The sequence below is a fragment of the Eurosta solidaginis genome, chromosome 1 (genome assembly GCF_040869045.1).
Source record: "Eurosta solidaginis isolate ZX-2024a chromosome 1, ASM4086904v1, whole genome shotgun sequence".
NCBI lineage: Eukaryota > Metazoa > Arthropoda > Insecta > Diptera > Tephritidae > Eurosta > Eurosta solidaginis.
Genome location: NC_090319.1, coordinates 204,949,875 through 204,973,192, shown reverse-complemented (window position 1 = coordinate 204,973,192; position 23,318 = coordinate 204,949,875). Strand labels below are relative to the sequence as shown.

General features: G+C 38.3%; 1 protein-coding gene across 6 annotated transcripts in view; it reads right to left on the bottom strand.

Annotated features, from left to right (window-relative positions):
* The window catches only part of LOC137240702 (acetylcholine receptor subunit alpha-like), a 339,359-nt gene that overhangs the window by 44,198 nt on the left and 271,843 nt on the right, over positions 1-23,318 (bottom strand). The gene's annotated exons all lie outside the window — the stretch shown is intronic.

The following is a 23,318-nucleotide window of genomic DNA, read 5'->3' as shown; positions in this document are numbered from 1 at the left end:
GAATGCGTTTGTGCAATATGGGTATCAAATAAAAGGTGTTACTGAGTATTTTAAAAGGGCGTGGGCCTTAGTTCTATAGGTGGACGCCTTTTCGAGATATCGCCATAAAGGTGGACCAGCGGTGACTCTAGAATTTTTTGTACGATATGGGTATCAAATGAAAGGTGTTAATGAGCATTTTAAAAGGGCGTGGGCCTTATTTCTATAGGTGGACGCCTTTTCGAGATATCGCCATTAAGGTGGATCAGGGGTGATTCTAGAATTTGTTTGTACGATATGGGTATCAAATGAAAGGTGTTAATGAGTATTTTAAATGGGAGTGGGCCTTAGTTATATAGGTGGACACCTTTTCGAGATATCGCCATAAAGGTGCACCAGGGGTGACTCTAGAATTTGTTTGTACTAATTAAAATAAAAAAACACTAAGGTTAAGATTTCTAATTCTATTTTATTTCATTATAAATTGAAATTACTCACTGCGAGCGTTTTTAAAGAGTCCCATAAATTTCTAATCGAGCGACTGCTCCCCAATCCCCTACCCCCTTTTTTTTCTCCTGAAACAATTTAAACATATTGTACCTGAAGAGCAGAGGAAAAGACTTTTCGAAATTCAATCAAAATTGAGTATAGAGATAAATTAAGTACAATAAAAAATCATCGAATTCTAATAGCACAGATGGCCCAGACACTTGCAATTGCTCACACCTAGAGCGGTTGGATGAGGAAGCCTACAAAATTATGAACACTTACACAAAATATTTATAAAGTAGCTCTCAGCAATATGGATTATAAGCGAATTGTACGAGAAAATCATATTGATACTTATGCTTATGGTCATTTCGAAACCTTATTGTAGTACTTTACTGTAATACATTTAAGAAAAAAATAATAAACAAATAATATTTTATATAATATATTTTTATTAAATAAAAATTTTAAACATAATTGATCGCATGTTACTGTGTTGTAGTTTTCTTTCTGTTCGTAATTGCAATGTATTGGTGACTTCAAATAATTAATCAGTTCAATCGGTGGCTGTCAATTTCCAAAACTATCAAAATATTCTTTTTAGTTTTTCTTAATACTTTCATGGTCTTAGCAAGATTTGCTAATATAGTCATATGATTATTTGACAAGATTTTAAACGAGCGATCGAAAAAATCTGTTATCTATAAGCTGTGTATCTGATAAGAATCTGCTACCTATCAGTTGTGTATCTGATAACAATCTGGTCTGATATCAATTTTACTTATTTTGAACTGTTATATATTAAACTTGACTCGGGGTTTGCTAACAAGGTCACTGTAACCTTTAATAATGTTACCGGTAATTTCATTGTACATATTTGTTGTGAAGATCTCTTCTAATTATGAACCGATTTTGTTTTTGCAGATGGTAGGTTTTTATGTGTATATTAATCCACAAGTTGATTAAGTATATACACACCGACACACATATATACAGTAAAACAATTTCGTTGCCTACATTTAGGTGCATTCGTCCTTTCGGTTTGTGTTCTGGCCGATCTATATCATTTAGGTGCATACGTATGACACCGAAAAACAACAAAACAATTTTGTTGCCTACATTTACAGCCCTATTCTGTGCACTTGACAAATTCACCATCTTGCTTATTTGTCAAAGTTTGATAATTTATCAAGTAATTGCTATTCTATGTAAAAAATAAAAAGCCTTTTCGCTGACAAATTGTCAATAAGTCAAACGCTCTTGATAATTTAATTTATACGGATAAACTTAAATTATAATTCTGTTATTGTGCGATCGATTTATGCGATGCGATTTATTACTTTTGCTATTATTGTGGGAAGATCCTCTGGGGATTTTGGGGGTAATTTCAGGACGGTTTTGGTGTCTCCCTCGGGGTCATTTTCGGGATATTCCGGGATGGTTTTGGGGTTTCTATTGGGTGCTCCCGGGGTCATTTGGGGGTCGTTCCTGTATCAGTTTGGGGACTCCCTCGGGGTCATTTGGGGATCATTCCGGTACAGTTTTGGGGACTCCCTCGGGGTATTTGGGGGTCGTTCCGGGATGTTTATGGGGACTCTCTCGGGGTCGTTTAGGGGTAATTTTGGCATGGCTTTGGGGACTCCCGCGGGGTCATTTGGGGAGTCCCTCGGGGTCATTTGGGGATCATTCCGGGACGGTTTTGCGGAATCCCGCGGGGGCATTTGGGGGAAATTCCGGGATGGTTTTGGGGACTCCATCTGGTCTCCCGGCGTCATTTAGGGGTCGTTCCTGTATCTTTTTGGGGACTCTCCCGAGATAATTCCGGAATGGTTTGGGGACTCCCTCGAGGTTATTTGGGGGTAATGTCCCCCAAATGACCCCCAGAGAGTCTCCAAAAAGATCTCGGAACGACCCCTAAATGACCCCAGGAGGACCCGATGGAGTCCCCAAAACCATCCCAGAATTCTCCCAAATGACTCCGAGGGAGTCCCTAAATCATCCCGGCACGACCCCAATTCACCCTGGGAAGACCCCGAGGGAGTCGCCGAAACTACCCCGGAAAGACCCCGAGGGAGTCCCCATAAACATCCCGGAACGACCCCTAAATGACCTCGATGGAGTCCCCAAAATCATCCCGGAAGACACCCAAATTATCCCGAGAGTCCCCAAAAAGATCCCGGAACGACCCCCAAATGCACCCGATGGGACCCCAAAACAATCCCGCAATGTCCCCCAAATGACCCCGAGGGAGTCCCCAAACCCCTCCCGGAATGATCCCCAAATGACCCCGAGGGAAACCCCAAATGCCCCGAGGGAGTCCCCAAAGCCATGTCGAAATGACCCCCAAAAAACCCAGCGAATTATTTTTTCCTATTCCAATTTCGGGATTAGAAGCATAAAATGAGACATACCACCCCAATTGCTCATGCGTAGCACGTTCCACTTTTGATTTCTTTGAAAAAAACTATGATTATAAAATATTTGTTACAAAAAATTAAGAACAATATTTAACTCTTACGTTTTTTCCATTTCGCGATTGTTGCACTAAACCGTTGATTTAAATGAAAATAAAATACAGTCCATTAAAATAATAATTTATAAAATAAAAAAAAAATAATAAATTTAAAAAGTGCTTGCTTGCAGTGGGCTTTGAACCCGCAACCCCAAACGCGTTAGTTGGGTACGTCATCCACTGTGCCACGACTTATACAACTGCAATTACATTAACAGCCCTATTCTGTGCACTTGACAAATTCACCATCTTGCTTATTTGTCAAGTTTGATTATTTATCAAGTATTTTCTATTCTGTGTCAAATATAAAAAGCTCTTTGGTTGACAAGTTGTCAATAAGTCAAACGCTCTTGATAATTTAATTTATACGGATAAACTTAAACTAGAATTCTGTTATTGTGCGATAGAGAGAAAATGGAAGATTTATTACTTTTGCTATTATTGTGGGAAGATCCTCTGAGGATTTTGGGGGTAATTTCAGGACGGTTTTGGGGACTCCCTCGGGGTATTTGGGGATAATTACGGGGAGGTTTTGGGGAGTCCCTCGGGGTCATTTGGGGATCATTCCGGGACGGTTTTGGGGACTCCCTCCGGGGCATTTGGGGGACATTCCGGGATGGTTTTGGGGACTCCATCTGGTCCTCCGGGGTCATTTGGGGGTCGTTCCTGTATCGTTTTGGGGACTCCCTCGGGGTCATTTGGGGATCATTCCGGTACAGTTTTGAGGACTCCCTCGGGGTATTTGGGGGTCGTTACGGGATGTTTATTAGGACTCTCTCGGGGTCGTTTAGGGGTAATTTTGGCATGGCTTTGGGGACTCCCGCGGGGTCATTTGGGGATAATTACGGGGAGGTTTTGGGGAGTTCCTCGGCGTCATTTGGGGATCATTCCGGGACGGTTTTGGGGACTCCCTCCGGGGCATTTGGGGGACATTCCGGGATGGTTTTGGGGACTCCATCTGGTCCTCCCGGCGTTATTTAGGGGTCGTTCCGGTATCTTTTTGGGCACTCTCCCGAGGTCATTCCGGAATGGTTTTGGGGACTCCCTCGAGGTTATTTGGGGGTTATGTCCCCCAAATGAACCCCAAGAGAGTCTCCAAAAAGATCTCGGAACGCCCCTAAATGACCCCGGGAGGACCCGATGGAGTCCCTAAAACCATCCCGGAAGACACCCAAATTATCCCGAGAGTCCCCAAAAAGATCCCGGAACTACCCCCAAATGCACCCGATGGGGACCCCAAAACAATCCCGCAATGTCCCCCAAATGACCCCGAGGGAGTCCCAAAACCCGTCCCGGAATGATCTCCAAATGACCCCGAGGGAAACCCCAAATGCTCCGAGGGAGTCCCCAAAGCCATGCCGAAATGACCCCCAAAAAACCCAGCGGATTATTTTTTCCTATTCCAATTTCGGGGTTAGAAGCATAAAATGAGACATATCGCTCCAATTGCTCATGCGAAGCACGTTCCAATTTTGATTTCTTTGAAAAAACTATGATTTTAAAATATTTGTTACAAAAAATTAAGAACAATATTTAACTCTTACGTTTTTTCCATTTCGCGATTGTTGCACTAAACCGTTGATTTAAATGAAAATAAAATACAGTCCATTAAAATAATAATTTATAAAATAAAAAAAAATAATAAATTTAATTTGTTTTTGGCTTTGAATCCGCAACCCCAAACGTGTGAGTCGGGTACGTCATCCACTGTGCCACGACTTACACACCTACAAACACATCAAATTACTCCCTTATAACTCACGATAAATTGCTCGCCCTCAACTGCCCCACGCTTAGCTAATTTAGTTCACCCCAATATGGTGAAAAGCACAGGTCGTAGAGCTTTTTAGAGTTGTCAAGCTATGCACAGAATATAAATATTTGTCAACTTGATAAAAATCTTGATTACTTGTCAACTTATTGACAATTTGTCAAGTACACAGAATAACCCCGTAAATCACTCCGTTATAACTCACATTAAACTGCTCGCCCTCAACTGGCCCACGCTTAGCTAATTTAGTTCACCCCAATATGGTGAAAAGCACAGGTCGTAGAGCTTTTTAGAGTTGTCAAGCTATGCACAGAATACAAATATTTATCAACTTGTTAAAAATCTTGATTACTTGTCAACTTATTGACAATTTGTCAAGTACACAGAATAACCCCGTTAGGCGCATCCGTTCAAAACCGCAAATGTGTGCATGTGTGTGTGTATGTGCGTGCGTTTGAACTTTGTAAACCCAGCAAGAAATCGAGCGACTGATACTGATCTGATCAGATCAGAATTGAACCGATTAATTATCTGAAGGCACCAATGCATTATAATTATGAACAGAAAGAAAAATACAACACAGTAATATGTGATCAATTATGTTTAAAATTTTTATTTGATAAAAATAAGTTATATAAAATATAAATTGTTTGTTATTTTTTTCTTAAATGTATTACAGTAAAGTACTACTATAAGGTTTCGAAATGACCATAAGCATAAGTATCAATATGATTTTCTCGTACAATTCGCATATCATCCATATTGCTTAGAGCTACTTTATAAATATTTTGTAAGTGTTCATAATTTTGTAGGCTTCCTCATCCAAACGCTCTAGGTGTGAGCAATTGCAAGTGTCTGCGCCATCTGTGCTATTAGAATTCGACCAAACACAGTTTTCATAGTGTTCACCGAAATGATTTTTTATTTTACTTAATTTATCTCTATACTCAATTTTTGAATGAATTTCGAAAAATCTTTTCCTCTGGCTCTTCAGGTAAAATATGTTTAAATTGTTTCAGAAAATTAAATATGTCTACTGCTGCTGACGACGACGACGACGATGACATGTTTGTGATTACTGAACCTTCATATGCAATGTTTGATAATAACGATCAACATGAATTATTGTTGGATTTATATCGTACGAAGTGTGCTCATATAATGCTTCTCGTTTATGTAATGTCTCCGTATTTTCTTCCGGAAATTCAAAACAAATAAAAATAAACTATATAAAATATAAATTGTTTATTATTTTTTTTCTTAAATGTATTACAGTAAAGTACTACTATAAGGTTTCGAAATGACCAGAAGCATAAGTATCAATATAATTTTCTCGTACAATTCGCTTATAATCCGTATTGCTTAGAGCTACTTTATACATATTTTGTGTACCTAAGTGTTCATAATTTTGTGGGCTTCCTCATACAAACGCTCTAGGTGTGAGCAATTGCAAGTGTCTGGGCCATCTGTGCTATTAGAATTCGACTAAACACAGTTTTCATAGTGTTCACCGAAATGATTTTTTATTTTATTTAATTTATCTCTATACTCAATTTTTGAATGAATTTCGAAAAATCTTTTCCTCTGGCTCTTCAGGTAAAATATGTTTAAATTGTTTCAGAAAATTAAATATGTCTACTGCTGCTGACGACGAAGACGACGATGACGCTTCCCAAGGCAGTCGGTTCTATGTACCGGAGCGAATCGGGATTTTTCCCGACCAAGGACTGTTATTTCAGTGTGACCCCATCTAATTTGTTTCGTCCCTCCCACAAATTGTCATCCTCCCAGCAGCTCCATGCAGCAGGACTGCTCCATATTCTCTTACTCCGGGAAGGCATCGAATCCAATCCGGGTCCGTACCTGACCCCGGTCCTGAGAAATGGTTTTGCTGCATCTGCCGGAAAAGAATCTTTTTAGGACGGTCATACTCTGTTCAGTGTGTCTCGTGCAAGGGATGGTTGCATCGGACAGGTCGTTCTGGGCTTGATCCCGAAACCCGACGTCCACGTAACTTTTATAAATCTTTTGTGGCTCCTTGCTGTTCACGCCCAAGGGCGTCCCGTAGTCTACGTCTAAGCGCCCCCCACTACCTTCCAGCAGCCCCGCTGCTCAGCAAGCCAAAACAAGTACCCGCTGCTGCTCGCGCCCCACGGCGCCAACAACTCAAACAGCTGCTACCACTCATAACTACAATCTTCCTAGTAGAGTCGGAAGCAACGCTGAGCAACAGCCCCTGCCCCCGTCTTCTCCCCCCCTCTTTTCCGGCAGCAATCGTGTAGGTCAGGGAAACAGACTCTTAGTCCCTACCTCCGTTTGCACCGTTTGCCAGCACAGAATATATATGTTTGCGACATCCGCCCATTGCAGCTCCTGCCTTGGCTGGTGCCACTTCCCTAGATGTTCTGGTCTCCGCGACGGCAACCCCCGACGGGTTTCATCGCGCCATGTTGCCAGGTCGCAAACCCAAATCATCCGGGTACCCCAATGCTTGCCCAAGGACGCCCAGTCCTAGGGCCACAACAGCAATTGCGTCCTGGCCTTCCCCAACCCAGGCGTAGTCACCCGTCACTTACCCCCAGAGTGGCGACGTCCCCCCTTATGCACTTCAGAATTCTGCAGTTAAACTGTAATGGACTAACTGGGAAGATTACGGAGATAGTCGATTTCATGAAGCGGCACAACATCCGAATTGCTGCGATTCAAGAGACTAAACTCACAGAAAGATCTGCATTGCAGACCTGCTCTGGGTATAACGTCCACAGGAAAGACCGCGAGAGCGGAAATGGAGGCGTTCTCGCGTTTATCATACACCACTCTGTGCAATATTATATACTTGATCCTGGCATCGACCGCAGGGACAATGTCTTAGAGCGTCAAGGCTTATCTGTCTGGTCAGGCGATGCAAACCTAGAAATCATCAACATCTACATCCCTCCTGCCACCTGTTGCCCCAGTGGATACCGCCCTAATATCAGGGCCTTACTCACTGGCAACAATCGCATTATCTTAGGCGATTTCAATGCCCATCATGATCTATGGCATTCAAACTTGCGGGCGGACAGTAGGGGTGAGATGTTGGCGGATCAAATAGAAGAAACGACGTTCTGCACAATAAACGGAGACGCCCCCACACGTATGGTAGGAAGCTGTCACAGCTCGCCAGATATCTCAGTCGTGAGCGCAGAACTCGTAAACTGCGTAAACTGGCAGCCGATGGTAACATTGGCATCCGACCACCTGCCCATACTTATTTCGCTTGAGCGTAACGCCGACTTCATCGTCACTGAAAAACGCACTTTCATAAACTTCAAAAAAGGAAAGTGGGAGGAATATAAATCCTTTACAGACAGCCGCCTAGCTGCCCTGCCTATCCCGACTGATGCCCGCCAAGGGGAGCGTGCCTTCCGTAAGGTCATTAAATCCGCCTCCGCACATTTCATTTCCGCCGGGAGAATTCCCGAAATCCGGCCCACTTCCCGGCGGAGGCCGCAAACTTAGCGAGAGAACGTGACCTTATAAGACAGCTTGATCCAGGCGACCCCCAAATAAGGGATATAAACCAACGCATCAGATTGCTTGTGGATGAACACAAGCGGGCGAAATGGGAGGAGCACCTAAGAGGTTGTAACCTCTCTACCAGTGTGGGTAAACTTTGGTCCACCGTAAAGTCCCTATCGAATCCGACTAAGCACAAAGACAAAGTTTCCATCGCCTTTGGCGACAAAGTGCTGTCGGACGCGAAAAAATGCGCGAGCGCTTTCTGCCGACAATATATAATGCAACCTACGGTCGACAAAGATAGACGGAGAGCCAATAGACGCGCACATAAACACAAATTCAGGGCGTCACCAATCACCATCACCGCTAAAGAGGTTGAGGACGCCATTGGTCGTGCTAAACCATTCAAAGCATTGGGCCCAGACGGCATAGCCATGCCGATGCTTAAAAACCTAGGGAAAGAGGGGTTCAAATATTTAGCGCATGTCTTCAATCTGTCTCTTTCCACCTTTGTCATACCTGAGAGATGGAAAATGGCCAAGGTGGTCCCGCTACTAAAGCCTGGGAAACCAGCTAACATAGGTGAGTCGTATCGTCCGATATATCTCCTATCGCCAGCGGCAAAGACGCTTGAAGCCATTTTGCCCCCTTATTTCCAAGCAAATTTGCAGCTAGCTTCTCATCAGCATGGCTTCAGAAAACTCCATAGCACTACCACCCCGCTAAATGCCATTAGCACCCAGATAAATTGCGGTTTAAATCAATACCCCCACCATAGAACAGTACTCGTAGCGCTATACCTATCAAAAGCTTTTGATACGGTCAACCATGGCTCGTTACTGCAGGACCTGGAAGGGTCTACCCTTCCCCCATGTCTTAAAAGATGGACCGCAAATTATCTGGGTGGTCGGCAGGCATCGGTGCAATTTAGAAACGAAACATAAAAACCAAGGAGAATTAAACAGGGTGCCACAGGGTGGTGTCCTATTCCCACTTTTGTTTAATTTCTACATATCTAAGCTACCTTCACCACTGGAAGGAGTCACAATCGTTTCCTACGCCGATGACTGCACAATAATGGCCACAGGCCCAGGCCCAAAGATTGATGCGCTATGAAATAAAATAAACGGCTACCTCCCTGATCTCTCCAGTTTTTTCGCCTCGCGAAACCTGGCATTATCACCGACTAAACATCCACGTCGATGGCACTACGCTACCGACTGTCCTACACCCCAAAATCTTGGGTGTGACGTTTGATCAGGATCTACATTTTGGTGAGCACGCAGCCGAAATTGTTCCGAGAATTCAGAGCCGTAACAAAATCCTCAAATCCCTCATTGGCAGTACTTGGGGAAAAGATAAAGAAACGCTCGTGACTACATACAAAGCAATTAGCCAGCCGATTACGTGCTACGCGTCACCCATATGGTCGCCAAGCCTAAAAATCACCCACTGGAAGAAACTACAGGCCTGCCAAAATACTGCTCTCAGAATCGCCACGGGCTGTCTTCTTATGTCCCCAGAACACCATCTGCATAATGAGGCGAGAATACTCCCCATCAGGGAGAGAAATGAGATGCTGACCAAACAGTTCCTGTTGAATACCCAGAAACCTGGGCATCCCAACGGACATCTGATTGATGAACCAGCACCGCCTAGGGGCTTAAGGAGTCATCTCCGTAAGCATTTTGAGGAAATACGACACCTGAGAACCCAGCCGTATGAAGTGAAAAAACACAAGCAGGTCCTTGGTGAACTCCATAAACAGGCGTCCGACATTTATGCCGGGAATTGCCCGGTGAATCCAGTACTTAACGAAAATTATCCAAAACTTGCGGAAGAGGAACGCATACTCCCCAGGGAAACGCGTGTCGCTCTTGCTCAACTTCGTTCTGGATACTGTAACAGGTTAAACTCTTACCTATCCAGAATCAACCCCGACATACAAAATGTATGCCCCGCTTGCAATGTGTCCCCACATGACACCAACCATCTCTTCAATTGTAATGTGGAACCAACGCCTCTAACACCCCTTTCCTTATGGTCCACCCCTGTTGAAACGGCAAGTTTCCTTGGACTCCCGTTAGAGGATATTGATGACAATTTGTGATCGGTCGCGGCTATTAGGTGGGGCGAGCATTGCTACAACAACAACAACAACGACGATGACATGTTTGTGATTACTGAACCTTCATATGAAATGCTTGATAATAACGATCAACATGACTTATTATTGGATATATATCGTACGAAGTTTATGTAATGTCTCCGTATTGTCATCCGGAAATTCAAAACAATAGATATTTAAAGTACGCTGTATATAATTTGCTGTAATAAGAGCATTTAATTCGTAATTCACAATTATCGTAAACTAAATTGAAATGTCTATAAAAAAACTCTGGGCTTTGAAGAATGCCTCCTATTCTCTTTTCCTTTTCAACTAGTAATTCTTTAAAATTGTCAATAGCCTCTGGAATGGTGTATTCGCTTTTTTCACAGCATGTGACTCACTCCTTTGATCGCGGATAGTTGGTCTAAAAGATCCCCCAGGGCTCTGCGTTGTTGTTGTTGTTGATGTTGTTTTTAATAATGAGGGATTTAGCTCAGGAAAACTCTGATACAACGGTTGAATTGTTACATTTATTTTTAAACGTAATGAAGTGTTTTGAATATTGTATTCAAAACTAGTCTGTTTACTATTTTCAAAATTTCTAAAGCTGTTTATATTTTGTTCTTGATTCATAAATTAATTATAGGGATAACTTGTTCCATAACTTAAGTGAAACAGGTAAATAAGTAAAATTTTTATTAAATTAGCAAATTTCATATCTGTTTTTTTATTTTTATCTATACACGTGTGAGTCACATTATACAAAGATCATATTATATGTTTGTCTATAGTTTTTCACATCAATTATTTCTATATGTGGTCTTTTAAATGAAGTATCCTGGGCTATAATCTTTTCAATATCACCATTACTAAGAAATCGTTCAGTTTCAATTTCACGATATTCAAATCACTTGATGCTCAACATTTTTTCCACGTATCTTTTATAAGTACAACGAATTGGTAGGCCAATATTATCATATTTCCATTTAAAATGTCGATAAAATGCTTGTTTTACCTCAGTGAATTCTTCAATATCAGATTCCTTTAAAATTGGTTATTACTTTTTTTCTTAAATGTATTAAAGTAAAGTACTACTATAAGGCTTCGAAATGACCATAAGCATAAGTATCAATATGATTTTCTCGTACAATTCGCTTATAATGCATATTGCCTAGAGCTACTTTATAAATATTTTTTATAAGTGTTCATAATTTTGTAGGCTTCCTCATACAAACGCTCTAAGTGTGAGCAATTGCAAGTGTCTGGGCCATCTGTGCTATTAGAATTCGACTAAACACAGTTTTCATAGTGTTCACCGAAATGATTTTTTATTTTACTTAATTTATCTCTATACTCAATTTTTGAATGAATTCCGAAAAATCTTTTCCTCTGGCTCTTCAGATAAAATATGTTTAAATTGTTTCAGAAAATTAAATATGTCTACTGCTGCTGACGACGACGACGACGGTGACATGTTTGTGATTACTGAACCTTCATATGCAATGTTTGATAATAACGATCAACATGAATTATTATTGGATTTATATCGTAAGAAGTTTATGTAATGTCTCCGTATTGTCCTCCGGAAATTCAAAACAATAGATATTTAAAGTATGCTGTATATAATTGCTGTAATAAGAGCATTTAATTCGTATTTCACAATTATCGTAAACTAAATTGAAATGTCTATAAAAAACTCTGTGCTTTCATGAATGCCTCCTATTCTCTTTTCCTTTTGAAGTAGTAATTTAAAATTGTCAATAGCCTCTAGAATGGTGTATTCACTTTTTTCACACCATGTGACTCACTCCTTTGATCGCAGATAGTTGGTCTAAAAGATCCCCCAGGGCTCTGCGTTGTTGTTGTTGTTGATGTTGTTTTTAATAATGAGGGGTTGAGCTCAGGAAAACTCTGATCTAACGGATGAATTGTTACATTTATTTTTAAACGTAATGAAGTGTTTGGAATATTGTATTCAAAATTAGTCTGTTTACTATTTTCAAAATTTTTAAAGCTGTTTATATTTTGTTCTTGATTCATAAATTGATTATAGGGTAACTTGTTCCATAACTTAAGTGAAACAGGTAAATAAGTAAATTTTTTATTAAATTAGCAATTTTCATATCGGTTTTTTTTATTTTTATCTATACACGTGTGAGTCACATTATACAATGATCATATTCTATGTTTCACATCAATTATTTCTATATGTGGTCGTTTAAATGAAGTATCCTGGGCTATAATCTTTTCAATATCACCATTACTAAGAATTCGTTCAGTTTCAATTTCCCGATATTCCAATCACTTGATGCTCAACATTTTTTCCACGTATCTACTATCATAAGTACAACGAATTGGTAGATCAAAATTATCATATTCCCATTTAAAATGTTGTTGTTAAATGCTTGTTTTACCTCAATGATTCCTCCAATATCAGATTCCTTTTCAATGAGCTCTCTACGAAATGCCTCTATAGCTTCATCTATAGTAAAAGTTCTCATAGGCTTCCCTTCCGTTGAAAAATCATCTTTAGACGATGGTGGGATTGTTGTGGATGGCGAAAATAATGGCGTCATTGACAACACTTCAATTTCTTCTTCGTCATTCGTTAAAAGAGGCTACTTTGTTTTAGTAATAATAATGAAATATTGATTGATAAAATGTCATTACGATTCGGCAATGTTAAATTAAATTGAATACTTTTCGAGTTTTGGTTTATCGCAAGCGCATTACTATCTAGGTTTTCCCAAAATGGTGATCCGTAGGTAGTTTTGAAAACAAATATATATAGGTATATATATATATATATATATATGGACCAGCATAAGAATGTGCACACAAACTTACAATCAAATAAACATGTGTGACGGCATGTACACACAAACTTACAATCTATAAAATGCCAAACAAAATGTTCAGTAATGGAAAATCATAAGTTCAATATTAAGAAGCCCTTTAGTTAATTATGAAATTCTCACATGCATATATATATGGACAAGCATCAGCATGTGCAGACAAACTTACAATCAAACAAACATATGTGACGGCATGTACACCCAAAGGTTCAATATTCATATTTAAAAAAATTTAATTTATGTATATGCTGTAGTTTTTAAGGAGCTCAAACGGAAAATCATAAGTTCAATATTAAGATGCCCTTTAGTTAACTATGAAATTCTTACATGCATATATATGGACCAGCATCAGCATGTGCACACAAACTACTACAGGTGTCCAACTGCTACTTTTTGTAGACGAGAAAAAAGACGGGGGGATTGGGGAGCAGTCGCTCGATTAGAAATCTATGGGACTCTTTAAAAACGTTCGGGTGAAGTCTAGGACTCATTAGAAATATGAGAGACATTTAAAAATTTGCGGCCCTTTAAAAATGTAGGGCCCCCATTTAACGATCCTCTCCTGAACGGCAAAGCTCTGCTAAAAGCAAAAAGCTCTAAGCTTTTTCTTATACATCAGCCAGAACGCGCCACTTAGCGGAAGATCAGCCAGAACACAAACCGGAAGAACTTATACGCCACCTAGCGGAATTGTTTTGCTGTATACATGTGTGTGTCGGTGTGTATATACTTTTCCTTTCACATTTTTCCTTTCACCATTTGAGTTAGAACCGGCTTTTATACACTACTTTAATAAAAGATTTCAGAATATCCAGAAAGCTATAGAGTCAGACAGAAGACACATTTCTTCTAAATTAAATTCAGTTCAGTTAGAAAATAAAGATATACAATGAAAGTAAAAGACTAGTAAAATCAACCGAAATACGGGTCAATTCAACCGAAATTTCTGTCAGTTTTTATCCAACGCAACAAGATGTTGAATCAACTGCGCACAAATCGTTGATTCGTAATTGACCGTTTTAGTAGTCGAATGAACAAAAAAAGTTGTTGCGACAGCTTTGTACTAAAGTATCAATGTTGCATATACATACATATGTAAATATGTGAATACATAAATACGCATGCTTGCTACATATACATACATATGTACGCACTTACTAAAAAAAAAATGTAAGGCGCGATAACCTCCGAAGAGATCTAAGGCCGAGCTTCTCTTCCAATTTGCGTCGTGCTCCTATTTAATTTTTCCTACAAATTGGCGGGACGGGACCTACTTGTTTCATGGCAGAAATACACTCGGACTTCTTGCCAAACACTGCCGAGGGGAGACTCCGCTTAGAAAAGTAGTCTTCTAATGGAAAAACCTTATTTCTAAAATTTTGATGTTGCTTTGCCCGGGGTATGAACCCAGGGCATTCGGCGTGGTAGGCGGAGCACGGTACCATAACACCACGGTGGCACTTACTAACCGAAATTCAATAGGGCGCACATCAAATATGCTGGGACACATTAAACATTATACACTTTATTATTTTGTTTTATTAAACACACTTTCACCAAATTTTATATTTTATAATTTATTTAATTTATAGTTTTGAACTTCGCTTTGCAAATAGAAATGAAAATAGTAGTCACAAAACTGTTTCTCAATTCTTTCAGTTGCAGCTCAGCTCATTCTCAATTTCTTCTCTCGCATGTAGTTGCCACACTTGATTGTTTCGAACAAAACTTTTAGTATAAATGTTTGACATACAATTTTAAATAGAGAAGTTGTAAATTATAGAAAAGTAAAGAATCAAATCGCAGGAAGGTAACTTTACATGTAACTCGGCAAGTTTAATTTTCGTAACACTTTAAGTTGAAACGATTCAAAAACAACTCAAACTTTTATGTTGTCGGAAACATCAACATTAACATGCAAGGAAGGCTAAGTTCGGGTGTAACCGAACATTGCATACTCAGTTGAGAACTGTGGAGACAAAGTAAGGGAAAATCACCATGTAGTAAAAAGAACCTAGGGTAACCCTGGAATGTGTTTGTATGACATGTGTATCAAATGGAAGGTATTAAAGATTATTTTAAGAGGGAGTGGGCCATAGTTCTATAGATGGACGTCATTTAGGGATATCGCCATAAAGGTGGACCAGGTCTGACTCTAGAATTTGTTTGTACGATATGGGTATCAAATGAAAGGTGTTAATGAGTATTTTAAAAGGGAGTGGACCTAAGTTCTATAGGTGGACGCCTTTTCGAGATATCGCCATAAACGGGGACCAGGGGTGAATCTAGAATTTGTTTGTACGATATGGGTATCAAATGAAAGGTGTTAATGAGTATTTTAAAAGGGCGTGGGTCTAAGTTCCATAGGTGGACAACTTTTCGAGATATCGCCATAAAGATGTACCAGGGGTGACTCTAGAACTTGTTTGTTCGATATGGGTATCAAATGAAAGGTGTAAATGAGTATTTTAAAAGGGCGTGGGCCTTAGTTCTATAGGCTGACGCCTTTAGAACTATCGCCATAAAGATGGACCAGGGGTGACTCTAGAATTTGTTTGTACGATATGGGTATCAAATGAAAGGTGTTAATGAGTATTTTAAAAGGGACTGGGCCTTAGTTCTATAAGGTGACGCCTTTTCGAGATATCGCCATAAACGTGGACCCGGGGTGACTCTAGAATGTGCTCGTATGGGTATCAAATTAAAGGTATTAATGAGGGTTTTAAAAGGGAGTGGCCCTTAGTTGTATATGTGAAGGCGTCTCGAGATGTCGACCAAAATGTGCACCAGGGTGATCCAGAACATCATCTCTCAGGTACCGCTAATTTATTTATATATGTAATACCACGAACAGTATTCCTTCCAAGATTCCAAAGGCTTTTGATTTCGCCCTGCAAAACTTTTTCATTTCTAAAGTTATATTTTGCGTCAATAGACCAATACAATTACCATGTGTCATCCCTTTTTTCGTATTTGGTATATAATTATGGCATTTTTTTCATATTTCGTAATTTTCGATATCGAAAAAGTGGGCGTGGTCTAGCCGAATTTCGGCCATTTTTTACACCAATACAAAGTGAGTTCAGATAAGTACGTGAACTAAGTTTAGTAAAGATATATCAATTTTTTCTCAAGTTATCGTGTTAACGGCCGAACGGAAGGACAGACGGTCGACTGTGTATAAAAACTGGGCGTGGCTTATACCGATTTCGTCCTTTTTCACAGAAAACAAGTATCGTCCTAGAATCTAAGCCTCTACCAAATTTCACAAGGATTGGTAAATTTTTGTTCGACTTATGGCATTAAAAGTATCCTAGACAAATTAAATGAAAAAGGCCGCAGCCACGCCCATTTTGAAATTTTCTTTAATTTTTGTATTTTGCTGCACCATATCATTACTGGAGTTGAATGTTGACATAATTTACTTATATACTGTAAAGATATTAACTTTTCTTTTAAAACTTGACTTTAAAAAAAATTTTTAAAGTGGGCGTGGTCGTTCTCCGATTTTGATAATTTTTATTAAGCATACATATAGTAATAAGAGTAACGTTCCTGCCAAATTTCATCATGATATCTTCAACGACTGCCAAATTACAGCTTGCAAAACTTCTAAATTACCTTCTTTTAAAAGTGGACGGTGCCACGCCCATTGTCCAAAATTTTACTAGTTTTCTATTCTGCGTCATAAGTTCAACTCACCTACCAAGTTTCATCGCTTAATCCGTATTTGGTAATGAATTATCGTACTTTTTCGATTTTTCGAAATTTTCGATATCGAAAAAGTGGGCGTGGTTATAGTCCGATATCGTTCATTTTAAATAGCGATCTGAGATGAGTGCCCAGGAACCTACATACCAAATTCCATTAAGATACCTCAAAATTTACTCAAGTTATCGAGTTAACGGGCGGACGGACGGACGGATATGGCTCAAACGATTCTTTTCGATATTTATGATTTTGATATATGGAAGTCTATGTCTATCTCGATTCCTTTATACCTGTACAACCAACCGTTATCCAATCAAAGTTAATATACTCTGTGAGCTCTGATCAACTGAGTATAAAAAAGGATGTTTTTTATTATCTTATTAGATACGCTCGCGTGAGTGAAAATTCGTAAAAACTTGAACAAAATATTACTAACTTTGGAAAAATCCTGTTCGTTCAAACAAAACTTTTGCAACAAGAGGGCGCAATGTGGCATTTCGCTTGGAGGAGAAGTTGCAAAATTGTACACGATAAATAAGTGTCCCGGTATCTCATAATTTTTTGCAAAGTAACTTCAAAAAAGGGGTTTTCGTTTTGTATTGATAACTGAAAAACTTGTTTTTGGTTAATTTCCCATTTTGTGTGTTTTTCGATTTGGTGGTTTTCTTATTTTGGTGCTTTTTTAACAAGTGGCACCATCGTCATAAGTATAAAGTAGAGAGCGCAGTGAGCATAAAATTCTCTTTCAAATTTGCTCATGTATTGACCGTTGATCGCTGTTGAAATGACCAGTGAGATCAGTTGTGTTAACAAAAAATCAGTTAGATTGATTAGGAATCTGTCAATTTTACAGAATTTTGTTAACTTAAGAGCGACAATGTCTCTTCTGTTGAAATGACTAAATTAATTTGTTCGCTTGACAAAGAACTCGGTCGAATTAAACGTAAGTCGATCAATTTCACCGAATCTCCGTTAAGTCAAGAACAACAGAACATACTTGTTGATTTTACTAGCACCATTTCTTTCAGTGTACATAAGCAACTCCTATACCTTGATATTCTAATGAGAATTAGGACACTTAGTAATAGCATAGAACACATTCAAAATAACTTAGCGTCAGCCAGACTGAATTTAATGTCCAGCAACATCCTAACCCCTAAAGAAATCAACACATACAGTATCGATATATTTAAGTTAGAAACCATTGAACTAGGAGCAGCAGACTCTGCAGGTAACATAATATTTTCACTAAAAATTCCAACAAATGTAACCATTGCAAAACAAGTTTTTATAACTCCTTGTGCAAACAAAATTTCAGAAGAATTACAATTTGAAAGCGAGCATCTTTTAGGAATTAATAATACAAGGTACACTTAGTCAAATAATTTATATCAGAAAAACCTGAAAGCCTCAAACTTATGTATAATTAGGACAAACTGAAAGAAAATTAAAAATTATAAAGAAGAAATTATAGAAAAAGTTTAGTAATTTAAAAGAAATGCAAAAGGAATTGAAGCAAAAAGTACATGTAATGAAAGAACTTTTAGTTTAACCGGAATTCAGCTTATTTTATTTACTGAATGTGAACATCATATTAGGAACGAAACGTATACAAATTTAAATAAATCATTCGTACAAAAATATCTAGTACGTAATCTCGAATCGAATATCAACCACACACAACTTCAACCTACATTTGATGAATTAATTATTAACCAAATTGGAAACGCTCACAAAAGTGAAGAACTAACCTCAGTTTCATTCATTGCACACTGTAAGAAAAAGACTGGTAAAATCAACTGAAATACGGGTCAATTTAACCGAAATGTCTGTCAATTTTGTCAATCGCAACAAGATGTTGAATCAACTGTGTACAAATCGTTGATTCGTAATTGACCTCTTTAGTAGTCAAATAAACAAAAAAAGTTATTTCATTATACTTTACTCATAGTTCTCTTAAGTAAACAATTATTGCAGAAAGGGATTTCTGTTCTTTTGAAATTGCCAGTGCAAACTGTTAAATTAACAGAGTTTATTGTAGAAATGACACTACCAATGAAATCTATTGAAATAATAGATATTTCTGTTTTTTCTAGATTAATAGCGTAAACTTTTACATCAACAGAGTTTTCTGTTCATATGACATTAATACCTGTTATATTTTATTTTATTTTGTTTCATTTCATATAGTTTCATATGATTTAATTTTTTTCTATTGCAAATCATATAATTTCATATTTTTTCGTTTCATTTATTTTTATTTCGCTATAACTCATTTTATTCTATTTCGTTTAATATTATTTCATTTAACTTGATATAGTTTCATATTTTTCCGTTTCACTCCACTTCATTCTTTTTTCGTTAACACCCCTGCCTTTTAATTTAATTTATTTAATAATTTGTACAAGTAAAACTGTTGTCTCTTAAAGTACATCAACATTTGGAAATAGAAATAGTAAGAAATAAATTACTTAATTATACAACTTTTTTTTTTTTTTTAGTGAGCTGGGAAACAGTTATATACTTTTCCTGCTATTGTAAAAATTCAAATAATGCCAATTTAAAGCATCTACTATTGCGCTCATTTTTAATTTTATTTGGTAATGAGTTCCAAGGTTTGACAGCACTAACAAAGGATGTTCTAGATGATGTGAGATATCTATACCATGAACAATACGATTGCAAATTCTGTCTGATCGAGAGAAACTTAGATTTCTAAAAAGATAATCAGCCCTATCACGCAATCCATCGTAGCAATGTTACGAATTCGAATAACTGCTACGAATACGAATAACTTGAACTCGAAAAATGTGTTACCATACATAAATTTTGAATTTTGACATTTCGAAATCAGCTGGGTCGGAAAAATACAAAAATTATAAAAAAACACAAATAGATTAATTATTTGTTAAACAATCAGAACATGGAATCTGTTGAATTTGCAGTTATTTTAGCTGAGGAAGAAAGAGAAAGGAGCCGGAAGGATCTAAAATTACAAAGGAAATGCTTGAGGGATGTCAGCAATCCTCTTGATGTGAACGAAACAATGTAAGTACATATATGTATGGTAATTCTTTACGACAGCATGACACTGCTAATACGTGTCCAAAAATATCGAGAGAGGTGTCAAAGGACGCGTATTAATCTCGAGAACGGAATCCGAAGGCGGAAAAGAAAAATGTATCTCTGTTCGGAGATATATACATTTGAAGTTGGCGATTTTCATGTGGTGTTGTGTGATATAGTTTTGGTCTCCAAACCGGTGTTGGACCCACCCAGGGTAATTTTTTATAAGCCCGGCCGAAGGCCGCCAACGCAGAAAGGTGTTATGCGCAAAAATACTATGGATAGCACCCCGGTTTCGGAGGTACCCGCGGGTCTTTTTTCGGGTTTTAGTTAATATCTTTTGAACGGGTTAAATTTTTTATTTCCGCCTTCGGATTATTGTTCTCGAGATTAATACCCGTCTTTTGATAATTCTTTCGATATTTTTGGACGCGTATTAGCAGTGTCATGCTGTCGTAAAAAATTACCATATGTATAAGTAATCCATTCCTCAAAACTTTTCTAAATGCAGGTTTATAAAAAATTATAGGCTAAATAAGGCGGGCTTTATGCATGTCCTAGGTGTTCTGGAGAGAAATTCCAGTTCATCAAGGTCGTCATCTATGTCTCTTCTACATCGCTTGTCTTCGGTTTTAGGTTTTTTTTTGCCGAGGGAGGCTACCAGCATGGGTAGGTAAGGACTTCGATATTCCAATGGCTCAATCCACATTTAGTTTTGTCTTGAAAGACATATTGGTATCCCTGTAAACTCATCTCTGTCCTGAGTGGGTGAATCTGGACTTATGTAGCGAAGAAAAAAGGCAAGCCAAAATGGACTAAATATAGATTTCCGGGTGTGTTTTTGTGTGTAGATGGGACACTCCAGCTGGCGACAGGCAGTCGGTTCTATGTACCGGAGCGACTCGGGATTTTTCCCGACCAAGGACTGTCATTTCAGTGTGACCCCATTTAATTTTTTCGTCCCTCCCACAAATTGTCATCCTCCCAGCAGCTCCTTGCAGCAGGACTGCTACATATTCTCTTACTCCGGGAAGGTATCGAACCCAATCCGGGTCCGTCTCCTGACCCCGGTCCTGAGAAATGGTTTTGCTGCATTTGCCAGAAAAGAATCTTTTTAGGACGGTCATACTCTGTTCAGTGTGTCTCGTGCAAGGGATCGTTGCATAGGACAGGTTGTTCTGGGCTTGATCCCAAAACCCGACGTCCACGTAACTTTTATAAATCTTTTGTGGCTCCTTGCTGCTCACGCCCAAGGGCGTCCCGTAGTCTACGCCTAAGCGCCCGGATTTCGGCCATTTTTTACACCAATACAAAGTGAGTTCAGATAAGTACGTGAACTAAGTTTAGTAAAGATATATCAATTTTTTCTCAAGTTATCGTGTTAACGGCCGAACGGAAGGACAGACGGTCGAGTGTGTATAAAAACTGGGCGTGGCTTATACCGATTTCGTCCTTTTTCACAGAAAACAAGTATCGTCCTAGAATCTAAGCCTCTACCAAATTTCGCAAGGATTGGTAAATTTTTGTTCGACTTATGGCATTAAAAGTATCCTAGACAAATTAAATGAAAAAGGCCGCAGCCACGCCCATTTTGAAATTTTCTTTAATTTTTGTATTTTGCTGCACCATATCATTACTGGAGTTGAATGTTGACATAATTTACTTATATACTGTAAAGATATTAACTTTTCTTTTAAAACTTGACTTTAAAAAAAAATTTTAAAGTGGGCGTGGTCGTTCTCCGATTTTGCTAATTTTTATTAAGCATACATATAGTAATAAGAGTAACGTTCCTGCCAAATTTCATCATGATATCTTCAACGACTGCCAAATTACAGCTTGCAAAACTTCTAAATTACCTTCTTTTAAAAGTGGACGGTGCCACGCCCATTGTCCAAAATTTTACTAGTTTTCTATTCTGCTTCATAAGTTCAACTCACCTACCAAGTTTCATCGCTTAATCCGTATTTGGTAATGAATTATCGTACTTTTTCGATTTTTCGAAATTTTCGATATCGAAAAAGTGGGCGTGGTTATAGTCCGATATCGTTCATTTTAAATAGCGATCTGAGATGAGTGCCCAGGAACCTACATACCAAATTCCATTAAGATACCTCAAAATTTACTCAAGTTATCGAGTTAACGGGCGGACGGACGGACGGACATGGCTCAAACGATTCTTTTCGATACTTATGATTTTGATATATGGAAGTCTATGTCTATCTCGATTCCTTTATACCTGTACAACCAACCGTTATCCAATCAAAGTTAATATACTCTGTGAGCTCTGATCAACTGAGTATAAAAAAGGATGTTTTTTATTATCTTATTAGATACGCTCGCGTGAGTGAAAATTCGTAAAAACTTGAACAAAATATTACTAACTTTGGAAAAATCCTGTTCGTTCAAACAAAACTTTTGCAACAAGAGGGCGCAATGTGGCATTTCGCTTGGAGGAGAAGTTGCAAAATTGTACACGATAAATAAGTGTCCCGGTATCTCATAATTTTTTGCAAAGTAACTTCAAAAAAGGGGTTTTCGTTTTGTATTGATAACTGAAAAACTTGTTTTTGGTTAATTTCCCATTTTGTGTGTTTTTCGATTTGGTGGTTTTCTTATTTTGGTGCTTTTTTAACAAGTGGCACCATCGTCATAAGTATAAAGTAGAGAGCGCAGTGAGCATAAAATTCTCTTTCAAATTTGCTCATGTATTGACCGTTGATCGCTGTTGAAATGACCAGTGAGATCAGTTGTGTTAACAAAAAATCAGTTAGATTAATTAGGAATCTGTCAATTTTACAGAATTTTGTTAACTTAAGAGCGACAATGTCTCTTCTGTTGAAATGACTAAATTAATTTGTTCGCTTGACAAAGAACTCGGTCGAATTAAACGTAAGTCGATCAATTTCACCGAATCTCCGTTAAGTCAAGAACAACAGAACATACTTGTTGATTTTACTAGCACCATTTCTTTCAGTGTACATAAGCAACTCCTACACCTTGATATTCTAATGAGAATTAGGACACTTAGTAATAGCATAGAACACATTCAAAATAACTTAGCGTCAGCCAGACTGAATTTAATGTCCAGCAACATCCTAACCCCTAAAGAAATCAACACATACAGTATCGATATATTTAAGTTAGAAACCATTGAACTAGGAGCAGCAGACTCTGCAGGTAACATAATATTTTCACTAAAAACTCCAACAAATGTAACCATTGCAAAACAAGTTTTTATAACTCCTTGTGCAAACAAAATTTCAGAAGAATTACAATTTGAAAGCGAGCATCTTTTAGGAATTAATAATACAAGGTACACTT